The following is a 13,949-nucleotide window of genomic DNA, read 5'->3' as shown; positions in this document are numbered from 1 at the left end:
AGAAAAGAAAGGAGTGTACGCGAAACCATTTGTGCAACTATGCAACATTATGCAACTATTGGGTACATTGTCAATAGACACAAATCACCTATATCTGCCCAAACCATAATGGTAAGTTCTGAAAATATACATAGATTCATGATTATCGATCATCTTGTAACTGACAAAACACCCATCATGACAATAATGATTTTGTGCAACGAATGATATTTCAATATTGTAAACAAGACGTATTTAATAAATGAAAAAAAAAAATAAATATATATTTTCACATGAACCAGTTACGTGTATCCATATGCAAAATATGTGTATGAAAGTTCAAAAATAGCATACATCATTCTATCGGATAAGATCCCTTAACCTTATGTATTCTAAACGGCAGCGTACAACCGACCTAACACGGCTACATCAGACATGTAAATGTTACCTAAATATATATATTATAACATTGTTTGAAGCAAAATATATATCCTATATATCGTTAGGTGCATAAGGGCAAACTATATTTTAATCGACTCCTTCAGTATTATGGGTAGCTAATTCATATTCATATTTTTTTTATTCTACACCTTGCTTTTTCCCACCAGTCCGGGTAATAAGACATGTAAAATGCTTATTTCTTACCTGATCAAATTTCGGAACATTTCTACAGATTCTCAACCATGCTACATCAGTGGGAACACCTCGGGACATCCACATTTTCACTTTTCTGTTTATGTTTTCTTCTGTTCGTCTCAATGTATAAACTCTCGATACTGATACGTGTCGATTCTCAAATTGTAACAATATGTTAACCCAGAAATCTGTACCTAAAAGAACTTAGTGTGGAACCAACAAACAACAAACAAGTGGTGTACGATCAACGAATGTATTACAAAATTCAAAAGGTTCACAAATCAATACAAATTACTGCACAGAAATTACAATGGCAGTAAACAATAGAGTGGTAGTACACTATTTAATGGCAATAAATAATGTGATGGCAGTGGTCAGTATCAAATACAAGAATACAGTGCTGACTCCAAACGTCAGTGATAATAATATATATTCACCCAGCGGTGACAGAGGTGAAGCTTACGAGATGGGATAGGCGGGGAATCAGGGATGATGAGCAATCCTCACATGAACGCTGGTACCGAAGAGATGAAATGCGGGAGTGAAGATATGTGTGAAAGACATAATTTGTGAAAGATGCGTAAACACGCCCACATCCCCTTATGTACAACCTACATTGCTACGGGAAGTTTCTAGAACCTCCCAGACAATGATGTAATGCTCTATACAATGCGGGACCAGTTTCGCCGTTTCCGGAAGTTTACACATAACACTAGCATCTAAACATATTTACTTTATGACGTATGCTTAGATTAAAAGGCACTATATTCATGACGACTAATCACTGCCAAAACACAATGCAATGAGCGTCTACAGAATCTCAACAGAAACAATGTAACAATCATTGTTAAACAATAAAATACAAAGCCATATAACAAACTCCCCCTTCGGAGAAAGAAAGTTTGAATAAGTGAGAACTTTCGTTGCTAATAAACTGATAAAAGTACAAAAAGTACAGTACATGATAATAAACATAATATTTGATAATTGAGATATGTTGAGAGATGTTGAGATGCCATAACCATAGCACAATGTTATAATTATTTTATGAATATATTTAACACGGATGATCTATATGACGATGAATGTATAGTGAGTGAGTGAGTGAGTTAGTGAGTTGTGTTTAACGCCGCTTTTAACATTATTCCAGTTATATCACTGGGTGTCACCTTAATGTGGGGGAAAGCCCGATGTGATGCAGGTCTCTGCATCTAACGAGATAGCTGCTGGTATTAAGTCAGTGAAAAATAATAAGAGCCCGGGACTCGAATTTTTCAAATATTTTTGGAAACATATCAACATTTGAATTTATCGCTATATCACTTTCAAAAACAACTCTTTGAGTTTAATAATGAATAGAGGAGTTATAACATGCATTCCAAAACCAAATAAATATCGACGTTTCTTAAAAAATAGGAGGCCCCTTTCTCTTTTAAATGCTTTATATAAGATTATTAGCACTTGTATAACAAATAGGATAAAAAAAGACACTGGATCTCCTTATCAACGATAACCAGACAGGATTTATCCCAGGAGGGTTTATTAGCGAAAACATAAGCCTCCTATATGACATCATCTTCGTACCAAAAAGATTGATTTCGAAAAAGCCTTTGACACAGTCACTAAGCGATTCATTATGAAGGTTTTAGATAAATTTGGTTTTGGAACTTATATGCAAACATGGGTAAATATCCTGATCTGTCACTTGTCTTCATTTTTCAGCAACGAGAGAGTATGTAGACAAGGAGATCCGATTTCCCCATACTTGTTTCTTTTCGTCGCAGAAATACTAGGCATAATGATAAGAAAAAATACAAATATAAAAGGTATAGTCCTTGGAGAAAGTGAGCATGTGATAGGTCAATATGCCGATGACACCGAACTATTTTTAGATGGCTCAGCAACGTCTCTAAATGAAGCAGTAAATACACTGAGTAAGTTCTATAGAATGTCTGGCTACAAATAAACACAGACAAAACTAAAGCTGTATGGATAGGCTCAATGGCAGGGAGTTCACTCATATTATGTCCTGATTTGACATTGGACTGACACAAAGCAGATTTCGATGTACTTGGAATTAAACTAAACGCTGATTTGACGAACCTTTGGGTTATCAACACTAGAAAAAGACTGGAAACAATTAGAAGAATTCTTTCAAACTGGCGGAAATGCAACTTGACATTAATAGGGAAAATAACCGTAATAAAAATCTTGTCTTTGTCAACTATAGTTCATATATTAACTGCTTTACCAAATCCCCCAAAAGAATGAATAAAAGAATTAAACAACATTTTTTTTAAATTTCATATGGAATGGAAAGAAAGACAAAATAAAAAGAGTAAATTTAGTTCGAAAATATGAAGATGGTGGCCTTAGAATGGTTGATATTACAATGTTTATTTACTCACTTAAGGTATCGTGTATCAAACGATATATTTCCAAACCAAATAGCTACCGTCTTTCAGGCTTTCCCTTACAAGACATCTTCCGTTTGGGCGCTAATATTCAAAAACACTTCAATATCACAAACCCATTTTGGAAAGACACATTAGATGCTTGGAACAAATACATAAACACGCACGAAATAAACGAAAACGATGTTAATGAAATTTTAGTGCAACCATTGTGGTACAATCATAAATGTAAATTTCCGGATTTCATTATTAGAAATTGGTATACAAGGGGTATTTGCCATGTATAAGGATTTATGTGACTCGAACGGCTTTATTCCATTCCCTGGGCTGAAAATAACGTATGGTATAAAAGGTACTTTATTGGACTATAACCGTTTGCTCTTAAATATCCTGAAGCCATGGAAAGATCTTGTGCATGATTCAAATAATCTAAACACAATGCAACTAAACATTTCTTCTCCATGGCTTGATTTACTTAAGGCAAGCAAAGGTTCTAGGATATTTTATGACAACTTCATTTCATCATTTAACTTTTCAGAAATTTGTGAGAAGTGGGAACAAGAATTTAATAATCAAATTAATTGGAAATATGTATTTTTATAATATAGAAAATCTACAATAGATACAAAAGTATTAGAATTCAAATTCAAATTCCTACACAAAATTATATACACTAAAAAGGAATTGTTAATGATGAACTTGGTTGACAACAACATTTGTTCATTTTGCAATTCAGACAGTGAAAACATCGCTCATGTATATTTAGAATGTTCTTGTGTTAACGAATTCTGGGACGAATTTAATGCTTTCATAAACGTTATTTTCGGTCATGTTTTCATTACAAAACAAGATCTCTATTTTGGAGATACAAACAACATCTTATTAAATCACTTATTGATATTGGCAAAAAGACTCATTTACGTAACACATATTAAAGGAGTAAAACCATATTTTAAGTCATACAGAAATATACGGAAAGATATTTACAATGTCGAAAAAGATACGGAACAATTAGTTCTTTCTCTAAATAATGGATTTTAATGGAGAAAACCATAACGCAGACGGATTAGCTTCCTTAATCTTTCTCTTACAATTATTACAAAGTAGGAAAGGTGAACCTACTGTCATATCACTTCCTGTACATTTTCCTGATTATAATTAACATGTAATTTGATGCCTCTTATGATACGATGACTATGTACCCTCTGGAATGAATAAAAACATTTTTTTAAAAACAACAACAAAAACTTGTAGTATCACAGGCCGGATTTCGTCAGGGGTACTCCACCATCGACAATATATTTAATTTCGGTCATTGATTCAACGATGATTCAATGGTATTTATCATGTTATCATATATAAAAGGGAGAAGGTTTATGCTCTATTTATAGATGTTTCAAGTACATGCTTTCTTGGAGTGAAGATCTCAACACCAAATCACACAGTATTGGGTGAGTGTGGCAGATACCCTTTGAATATTTTTGCATTTAAACGTTCTATAAAATTTTGGATTAGATTATTGCATATGCCAAATGAAAGATATCCGAAAAAGTGTTATAATATGCAGTGTTACAAGCAGAAAATAATGGCAAAAATAATTCGGTTCCCAAACTGAAGTATTTAGTGTTTCAACTTGGACTTGGTTACCTATGGGAATCAAAAACAGTAAGTGGTAAAGAATACTTTTTCAGCGAACAAATGGCAAGATTAAGAACAGGATTGGCACGCCTGTCTTTTCAACAATTCTAAAGCTAGAAATTATAATTTCTTTAAAGGTACTTTTGGAACGGAATTATACTTAAAACATGTAACAACTGCAAAATTTCGCTTGGCCATTGCACAATTTCGTTGCAGTTCCATGGCCTCAAAATAGAAACTGGCAGGTATTTCTATATTCCTAGAGATCAAAGGCCGTGCACTCTTTGTAATGAAGGTTACGTCGAAGGTCAATAACATTTTTTGATGGTTTGTGTCCGGTATTAAACACTGCATGAGAAGTACATACCTACTAAATTCATATCAAACCCTACACGTAACAAATGCAATATTCTTTTGGCATCAACCGATATGAATGAAATTCGACACCTGGCTATATATATTTATAATGAAAATTGCTTCAGAAAAGATCCATGTTGACTCATAATATACTAGCCACATTAAGAAACTGTGCACGGAGAAAATATAGATATAAGGGCACACCGTCCATATATGAAATATGGGTTTGAACACAGCAATTATTGGAGACATTCAAACGCTCATGCACGTGCCATGCGATATGACGTCATTGATGGGGGCCTTTGGACGTGCATCCTGTGCAGCTGTATACAGCATGTGCAACTCAAAATTCGTTGTCACTTTGGAAAGCATGATCTGTGGTCATTCAAAACTTCTCAGGCGCAGACACAAGCATATCACAAGCAAATCATGCCAAGATTGACAGCTGCACAGCGTCATGAAGCCATTGGAATGATCTGAGCGGGAATGAGGCAACAACAGGTGACAACACATTTCCCATGCCATCGTAACACGATATCGGCATTGGTGTGGTGTTATCAGAACACAAATGACGTTGCCGACCACCCACGTTCAGGACGTCCCCGAGTAACGACGCCAAGACAGGACAGATGGATTCGAGTTACACATCTCCGACACAGGTTCCAGACGGCAGTAACGACGTCCCAGACAATTCCTGGACTGCGCCGTATCCATCCCAACACTGTCAGGAATCGTTTACGTCAGTACGGGATTCGACCACGACGCCCTGCCATACGTCCCATCCTGACACACCGTCATCGAGTCAACCGTCTAAGATGGTGTCGAAATCATGTTCGCCAACATCGAATATGGTGGATAAATGTTGTCTTTAGAGATGAATCGAGGTTCAACATTTCCCACAGTGACGGGCGCCAACGTGTCTACCGGCGTTTGGGAGAACGTTATGCACGCAACTGTATTGTTGAGAGGAATCGTTTTGGAGGTGGCTCTGTGATGATTTGGGGTGGGATAACAGCACGGCACCGAACCCCTTTGGTGGTTGTTTAGGGCAATCTAACCGGTGTTGGCTACAGAAATCAGATTCTGAGGCCTGTGGTCATTCCTTTCCTGCAACGTCATGGCCCGGGATTGACATTTCAACAGGACAACGCTCGTCCTCACACGGCTAGGGTCGCAATGGATTTCCTTCACCATAACAATAGAGAATGTGTAGGATGAAATGGAGCGCCGTCTGCGTCGTCTTCCACATCCTCCAGATAACGTCCGTGACTTGGCACAGCATTTGAGGAGGATATGGCGACCATTCCCCAGGCCTTCCATGCCCATTTGGTGGACTCCATGCGTCGCCGATGCACTGCTGTGATTCACGCACAGGGTGGTCATACCCGTTATTGAATTTGTGACTTTGTCGTATGACCCCCTACTCCATTTTGATCTTCTGACGTCATCGTAACAGGTGTTGTTCAGGTCCCGTTGACATTTTCTTATGGTCCGATCATTCAGCTGCTACAGCGTCTGCATTATTTTGTTCTTGCTGCGTTGTATTTCAATCCAAAATATATTTTCTCCGTGCACAGTTTCTTTTTGTGGCTAGTATATGTATTGTTACTGACTGACCACCTGTATGAACATATGCCGGAGGTCTACATTCTTCGTGAATAGAGATCACAGATACTTGATAATTAAAAGAAATGTTTCCTAAAAATGCCTTTTTGCTCTGTGGAACTTGGAATTTTGAAATAGCATCCACCTTTGCTTTTACGAGCTGTACCTGACCTTGGCCTATGACGTGACCTAAAATTGTACATGTGCCTATGCAAATTCAAAGTTTAAATTTACAGTCAATGGCTTCAGTGACTCTGTCAAAGAAGGCACGAATCTTGTTCAGGTGTTCGTCCCACGCCTTGGAATGATTACTGACAGGCTTCAACACCCTCATGATTGGCAAAACCACAAAGACTTTATCGTCAGGACTGAAATTTCTCTCTTGAGACTCTTTGTCATATTAATTGTACTTCAATTTTGTCCAGGGATTCTTTCATGTTATCCCTCGCAACCTCACAAGCTTTGGAAAGCCTAGCCCTACATCCTCCAATATAAGAATAGCCTCTGGAAACCTTGTGAAAGACCACATGATAGTAAGCTTTTCCTAACTTAGTTGTAGGCAAAGGAAATGCCAATGATGACCCTGCTGAAAGGTTTTTCAAAAGCTGGATGGGGTTTCAAAGGTACGGCTGGGATTTTTCTGATTAGGTTTGCTAACTATTTGACACACATGACATCTTTTGCAAAATTCAGCCACAAATTAGGCCAAAAGAAATGGGACAAAAAAAAGTATGTACACCCAAATACCCTGCGAAAGGAGTTTCATGTGCCAATCTCTAAACATGCTTTCAATATGAATTTGGGAGAAGAACTTGATGGAAAACCTTCCATTTATTATCAGGAGATACATCTGGAAGCCTCCATTTCCTCATCAATATGCTATCTTTAAAACAATAGCAAGCTGGAACCTTGTCAGCTTTTTCTACAGAGAGCCCTGTCCGCAAGAATTTGAAGTTCTGGGTCCTCCCCCTGTAACTTAACTAACTGCTTCCTACCCAGCCGGAAAACTGTCAGAATATTTAGTCTCTCCCTCGAAAATTTAGACAGGTGAAGAGAATGATCCATAAAAGTGCCAGCCAAATCATGACTGGGATCATTCTCAGAAGGACTTTGCTTAGCCAAGCACGAGAAACAACCCATGAAGGAAAAATACCTGGAATTTCTTTTTCAAGATTTTCAGTTCTTTCAGAAGTGCTAGGCTCAAGACAAACAAATGGATCAGTCAAACATCTTTCCCCTCCCAAACTCTTCCCAATGAGCAAGTCTACACCTTTCACAGGTGGAGATTCTACATTGGAACTGTGACCTTGAACTGATACAAAACCTTAACTAACAAAAGGTAAATACTCCTCTCCCACAACAGCAGACTGCTCATTAGCCTTACCACAAAAAAAAGGCTGTGACTTGACATTCACAAAAGCATTCGGGTAGGAGTAGCTGTTTTGAAAGCAAGCTTTCTACGCTCAGAAATAATATGCCCTGGCTTGCAGTAATATCTACAAGTAGACTCTGACGAATCCAGAAGTATTTTTCGAACCAACTGGAGTCATCAGCCAAAGTAGCTGCCTCAAACTATCAAAGTCACCATAAACCTCCTTTGGAGTATACCACCTATCAAACAGAGTTTCTTTCTAGCAAACTCAACAAACGTAGAACCATCCCTTTTCTTAGCTCACCTAAAGTTTTGCCTGTAAGCTTCAGGAACCAATTCATAAGTCTTCAAAACTTCAGCCTTAACACCCTGATAATAATATCAATAGATGAGGCAGAATAAACTTTCCCCTAAACACATTTTGCCAAAACATGGTCTATTTTCCTTGCAGCCATTTCAGTGTTAGCCAACTTTTCAAAATATAGGAAAAGCATTTCAACATCACGTTCAGAGAAGCAAGAAAGCCATCATTCTGTAAATACATTGCCTCAGTTTAATTTCTTTATCAGCTTCAATTTCTAACTGCTTAATACGAAATTCTCTTATTCTCAGCTTCTACTCTCATACTTTATTTTTATTTTACTGCTCAAATATCTTTAAGACGAAATTGTCTCTTCTTTTTCTTTCTCTGCTTCCAATTCTCTGAGCCGAATTTCCCTTTCAAATTCAAATTTCTTCACAACCCAAACATCTGTTTTTCCTTCAACCAAGAGCAAAGTATGACAATGTCATCAACCATTCCATGAAGTGGGATGAACACCTGAAGAGGATCCGTGCCTTCTTCGACAGACTCACTGAAACCAAGTTGACTATATATTTAGTGAAATGGTAATTTGCATAGGCACATGTACAATTTTAGGTCACTATATCTAGATGTTTGGGTTATGTGTAAACTTCCAGAAACTGTGAAACTAGTCCCGCATTGTATAGAGCCTTACGACATTGTCCAACACTTATGAGTGGAACCGATTAAATCAGGGCTACTTAGACTTGTTCATCCCAGTTTCGCACTCTGGCTCCAACACAACTAATTTGCAATGGATTGCGGAAACACTCATGACTCAGTCTTGATAATTTGAGACAGAGATTAGCTTACTCTGTTGTCATCTGATGTGTGTTTTTATGCAAGGCATGTCAGATAGGTGCTGAACACTGAAACCATACCAGACGAACCTTTTCAAAACAGAGGAAATCTCAAATGCTCTTTCTGATAAGTCCACAAGATAAGTTTTGTTTTCTGTAGGTGTCCAAAATACTCTCTGGATATTTTGTACATTCATTTAGATAAGCTTGTGAAACAACAAGGATAACATTTAGAAGTATAGTGATGAAGTATACTGGCCACTAAGTCATCAATACGAACCAGTTCCGTGTAATGGTATGTCAATTTTGCAATTGAATGACCTCCTACATATCTTATTTTACCATGGGCAGAAGTAGGTATCATATGGAATATATATTTTGCCTGTTCTTGTGAATGATATTTATCTGTTTCAGTAACAACAGATTTCCTCACCTCAGTTACAAGGCTACCACACATCAGTGTATGGGCTTGTCTTGGTGTATAAAGGCCAATGTATGCAGTGGTGTAGTCAACTGCTCTAAGATTCTCATGGTAAGTTTTGAAGAACTTCTACCAATCAACTGTGGTTTTCTTTGTGCCTGAGGGCATTTTTCTTCAAGTCATGTACTTTCCGATACAACTCATTTAATAAGAATGCTGTTCTCTGCAGTTCTGCCCTGAGGATATCTATGTCAGAGTTCATAGATTTTTGTTGTGGTGTGTGACATACAGGATTGATGAGCCTTGAGAGGACATTCTTCACATCTTCCAACTGATACTAGTATGCATCACTGACATCAGGAACATGGACATCATGTAAGAGAACAATATACATTACACAGAGTAAAAAACTTATTGACACCAAATGTTTTCGCCAACATAACTTGATGATCTAGTTCCATGCGAACACTTGTTCTTCAGTCAAAACTATCATTTTGAACCCACGTGTAATGCACATGTGTTGTTGTTTTGACACTGACTTGACATCAGGAATCAGGTGATTCGCCCGATTCTGGCCGAGTCTGAAATCTACTTCCACTCGGCTTTCGTAAAACCTTTCTGGCTCGCGAAATAAACTGTTGATATTTCCGTAAGTAATCTGAGAATGTGTAAATAGTATACACTCATTTCCTTCGTCTTTCCAATGTGATTTTGCGCTTAATTAGGATACCAACGATTAAATATCATGGGATGAACCGTTAATGCTCGCTTGCACATGATATGTGATTTGTTAAAATATCTCCAAGCGAATTTCACTTGATTTTTCATTACATTCCAGCTAATATATTCGAAGCTGCCTAGGTTTTTGTATACACATTCTACTTTTAGCGCAGGTGACATCCAACATCTGCTAGCCTTGTTGAGTCTTGGCTCACAATACTAGACTCCCAATTTCAAAGATCTTACTCTTTTCATGATTTTTTTTAAAAATTTTATGCAAACAACACATTACACACATTAAGTTCTTTGTCCCTACCTCCTCAGTGTAATTTACTTCTAACAACGTTTATTGTCCTTTTTAATGTCATACCTGTGATACTAAATGTTCCAATAGGCCTGGTATTCCGACTGCATGGGCAATGGCGATTAGGATTTGCTGCTCGGTGGATCGTCCAATGTTATTGTGTATGAGCCAGATTGTGTAAGTTTTGTGTGTACAAGCCGGAATCTCCACTTAACTTGTTAATGTTATGTATAATTGTTTGACCGATGTTGACAAATCTGTTGACGCGCCTGTATATCTTATCTAATGGAATTTTAAACATCTGAGTCATGATCAGTGCCTGTAGCAAATACTTGTCAACCTGTTGATGTCACATGCATTTTACTATATATTTGTATTTTAAATATTGTCACTATTATTAAAACGCTTTTGAGAACAAAAGCTCAATGACGTTCAGAAGTATTGTTACAGTGCAAACCATTTCTATACGTTTCTTTAAAACTTAATTTATCTAAAATCCCTAATCGTTTCAATATGTTTCCAAAATGTACCGAGATTCTATCTCCTTTATATGTCCAATGTATTCAACAAACTTTCAGTGTATCCTCCCTCTAGTCATGATTCTGAGATTCTGCAAATCTCTCAATGAAAAAAATCAGGGGTAAGCGTAAACCTAAACAAAATCCCAAGTTAGCCAAAGCCCACACAGGCCAACATTCTAGCCGAGCACTTCTCATTTGTCAGCAGCAACATAAATGGCAGCAAAGAATTCAAACAGGAGAAAATGCTTATGCCTAAGATATCAAAGCAGTCGCAAGCCAAACATCTGGTATACAATATACCATTTACTGTGACAGAGTTTGATGATGCAATACAACATAGAAAAGGTACTGCACCAGGTCTTGACACAACCAGTTACGAGAAAGTGAAAAACCTACCTAATCAATCCAAGAGCTTACTCACTGAGCTGTGCAACATGGTATGGTCCAAAGGAGAAGTCCCAAAAGCATGGAAACATGCTGCACTTATCCTGCTTCTGAAGCAAGGGAAAGACGAAGCCCTACCGAAATCCTATTGACCGGTCTCACTTCTAACCGATCTCACTTCTAACACTTGGAAGCCATGGTTACAAGTCTCATACATCACCTTGAAACTGGCTACCACATCGATCGAACCTGATCAAACCAGTTTCCAGGAAGGGACACTCATGTCTAGATCATATACTAAGACCGGTCATATACTGAAAGAAAAAAAACTCAATTAAACAGACAATACCTAGTAAAGTATTTCTAGACTTCAGCAAAGCCTTTGACATGGTGTGCCATGATGGACTCCTCGCAAATTTAGCACAAAATGGAGTAGACAGGCCAACTTCATAGACAGCTTCCTGCAGGACAGGTTGCTATCAGTTAAGCTAGGGAACAACTAATCCGATCCTTTGTCACTGGACAATGGCACGCCACAAATTAGTATTTTAAACCTAACACTGTTTAACATCATGAACAATTATCTATTTGATCATGTAAACTCTCCTACCCAAACTTCTATATTCGCTGATGATGGAGCAATATGGGTAAAATACAGATACTTCACGAAAAAAACTCCTGTCAGCCTTGGACGGAGCAGATCAATGGCTCAATAAATGGAGGTCACCCTTTCAAGTGAAAAGAACTGTGGGAGTGACATTCAATTGCAGGGGGAAAGATGCTTTGATACCCCGTCTCTCCATAAAAGGCAAACCCATCAAAATCGAAACATTCGAAAATCCGTAAAATCCCTAGGGGTGATCCTTGATCAATACCTCATAGGAGCAAACATATAGAATATGTGAAAAAAAACAGATGTCATAATGACCTGAATGTATTGCAGGCCATTTCAGTCACATCTTGGGTACCTCGAGGTACACTCGGCTGGACCTCTACAAATCACTCATCAGATCAAAAGTAGACTAGGGCTGTGAGGCCTTTCACTCAGCATCAAATACTGTCTTGAGCCGCCTCGACAGAAAACAATATAAATTCCTAATGCTAACGACTGGTGCAGCAACAGGTACTTTATTAGAAGCACTCCAAGTAGGAACAGGTCAACCCCCATGGAAACAAAGAAGAGAGCAGACAATATTATCGTTCAGGGGACGAACATCAAACCCTTTGGTTTGGAAGATATGGCAAGACAAAAACACCTAAGATGAAGCCCGAGCTCAGAAAAAAATCCCTCGCTAAAGCTATCTGGGACATTAGAACACAAACTCATCTGAAGTCACGACTGTCATGACATTCAGCCACCAGAAAGTCACTACAAAGGGTTACGTCCTCCCTGGACAAGGTCACACTGCTTTAACTTCAGATGTCACGAAGAAGGAAAACCCCAACCTTACCATGATCAAGAGCTATCACTAAAATTCAAACTACCTGGGGCAGCTGGGCCTATATATACTCTGTGTTACGTGACGATTCCCAAATTGAAACAATATGTTAATCCAAAATCTGTATATAAAAGAAGTTAGTGTGAAACCAACAAACAAACAACAAGTAGTATTCCATCAACAAATGTATTAAAAAATTATTTTTTGCAAAACAATACAAATTACTGCACAATTACAATGGCAGCAAGCAAAAGTGTGGTAATACAAGAGTTGATGGCAATATATAATATGATGGCAGTGGTCAGTATCAAATACACCAATACTGTGGTGATAGCAAAAGTCAGTGATAATAATATATATTACCCGTGAAGATCTTGAGCAACCCAGGCTTGCCTTAAAAGGCGACTATGCATGTCGTTAGAGGCGACTAACGGGATCGGGTGGATCGATGCTCATGACATTGGACCGAACAATCCAGTGATTAGACTCGATTATTTAAAGACCACCGTCATAAAGCTAGGATATTGCTGAATGTGGCGTTAAACAACAAACAACAACAACGATAATAATATATATTCATATAATATATAATATATATAAGATTCCGAGATGGGCTAGGCAGGGAATCAGGGATTGTGAGCAATCCTCACATGAAAGCTGGTTCCGATGAGATGAAAATGTGTGAGAGATGCCTAAACACATTCTTGTGTCCTAATATACAGCCTATCCAGCAACTGGAAAGTTCCACATAGTGCCCTCACAACTTAGAACATAACAGAAGTTTTGATAACATACTATCACCGTCCGCGGTATACCGGACCGGAAGTTTACACACTACACTAGCATCTAAATATAGTTACTTCCTGATGACTGATCACTGTCCAAACACAATGCAATGAGCGGCTACCAAATCTCAACAGAAACAATGCAATACAGCTGTAATTGTAAGCAAGGATTATATCCTACCTAAAAATTATCCCGGGGGAAGTTTTACTCTAGAGTATAGTGTCCTGCCT

The sequence above is a fragment of the Haliotis cracherodii genome, unplaced genomic scaffold (assembly GCF_022045235.1).
Source record: "Haliotis cracherodii isolate W230 unplaced genomic scaffold, xgHalCrac1.p SCAF_9, whole genome shotgun sequence".
Taxonomy (NCBI): Eukaryota; Metazoa; Mollusca; class Gastropoda; order Lepetellida; family Haliotidae; genus Haliotis; species Haliotis cracherodii.
This window is presented reverse-complemented; position numbering follows the sequence as displayed.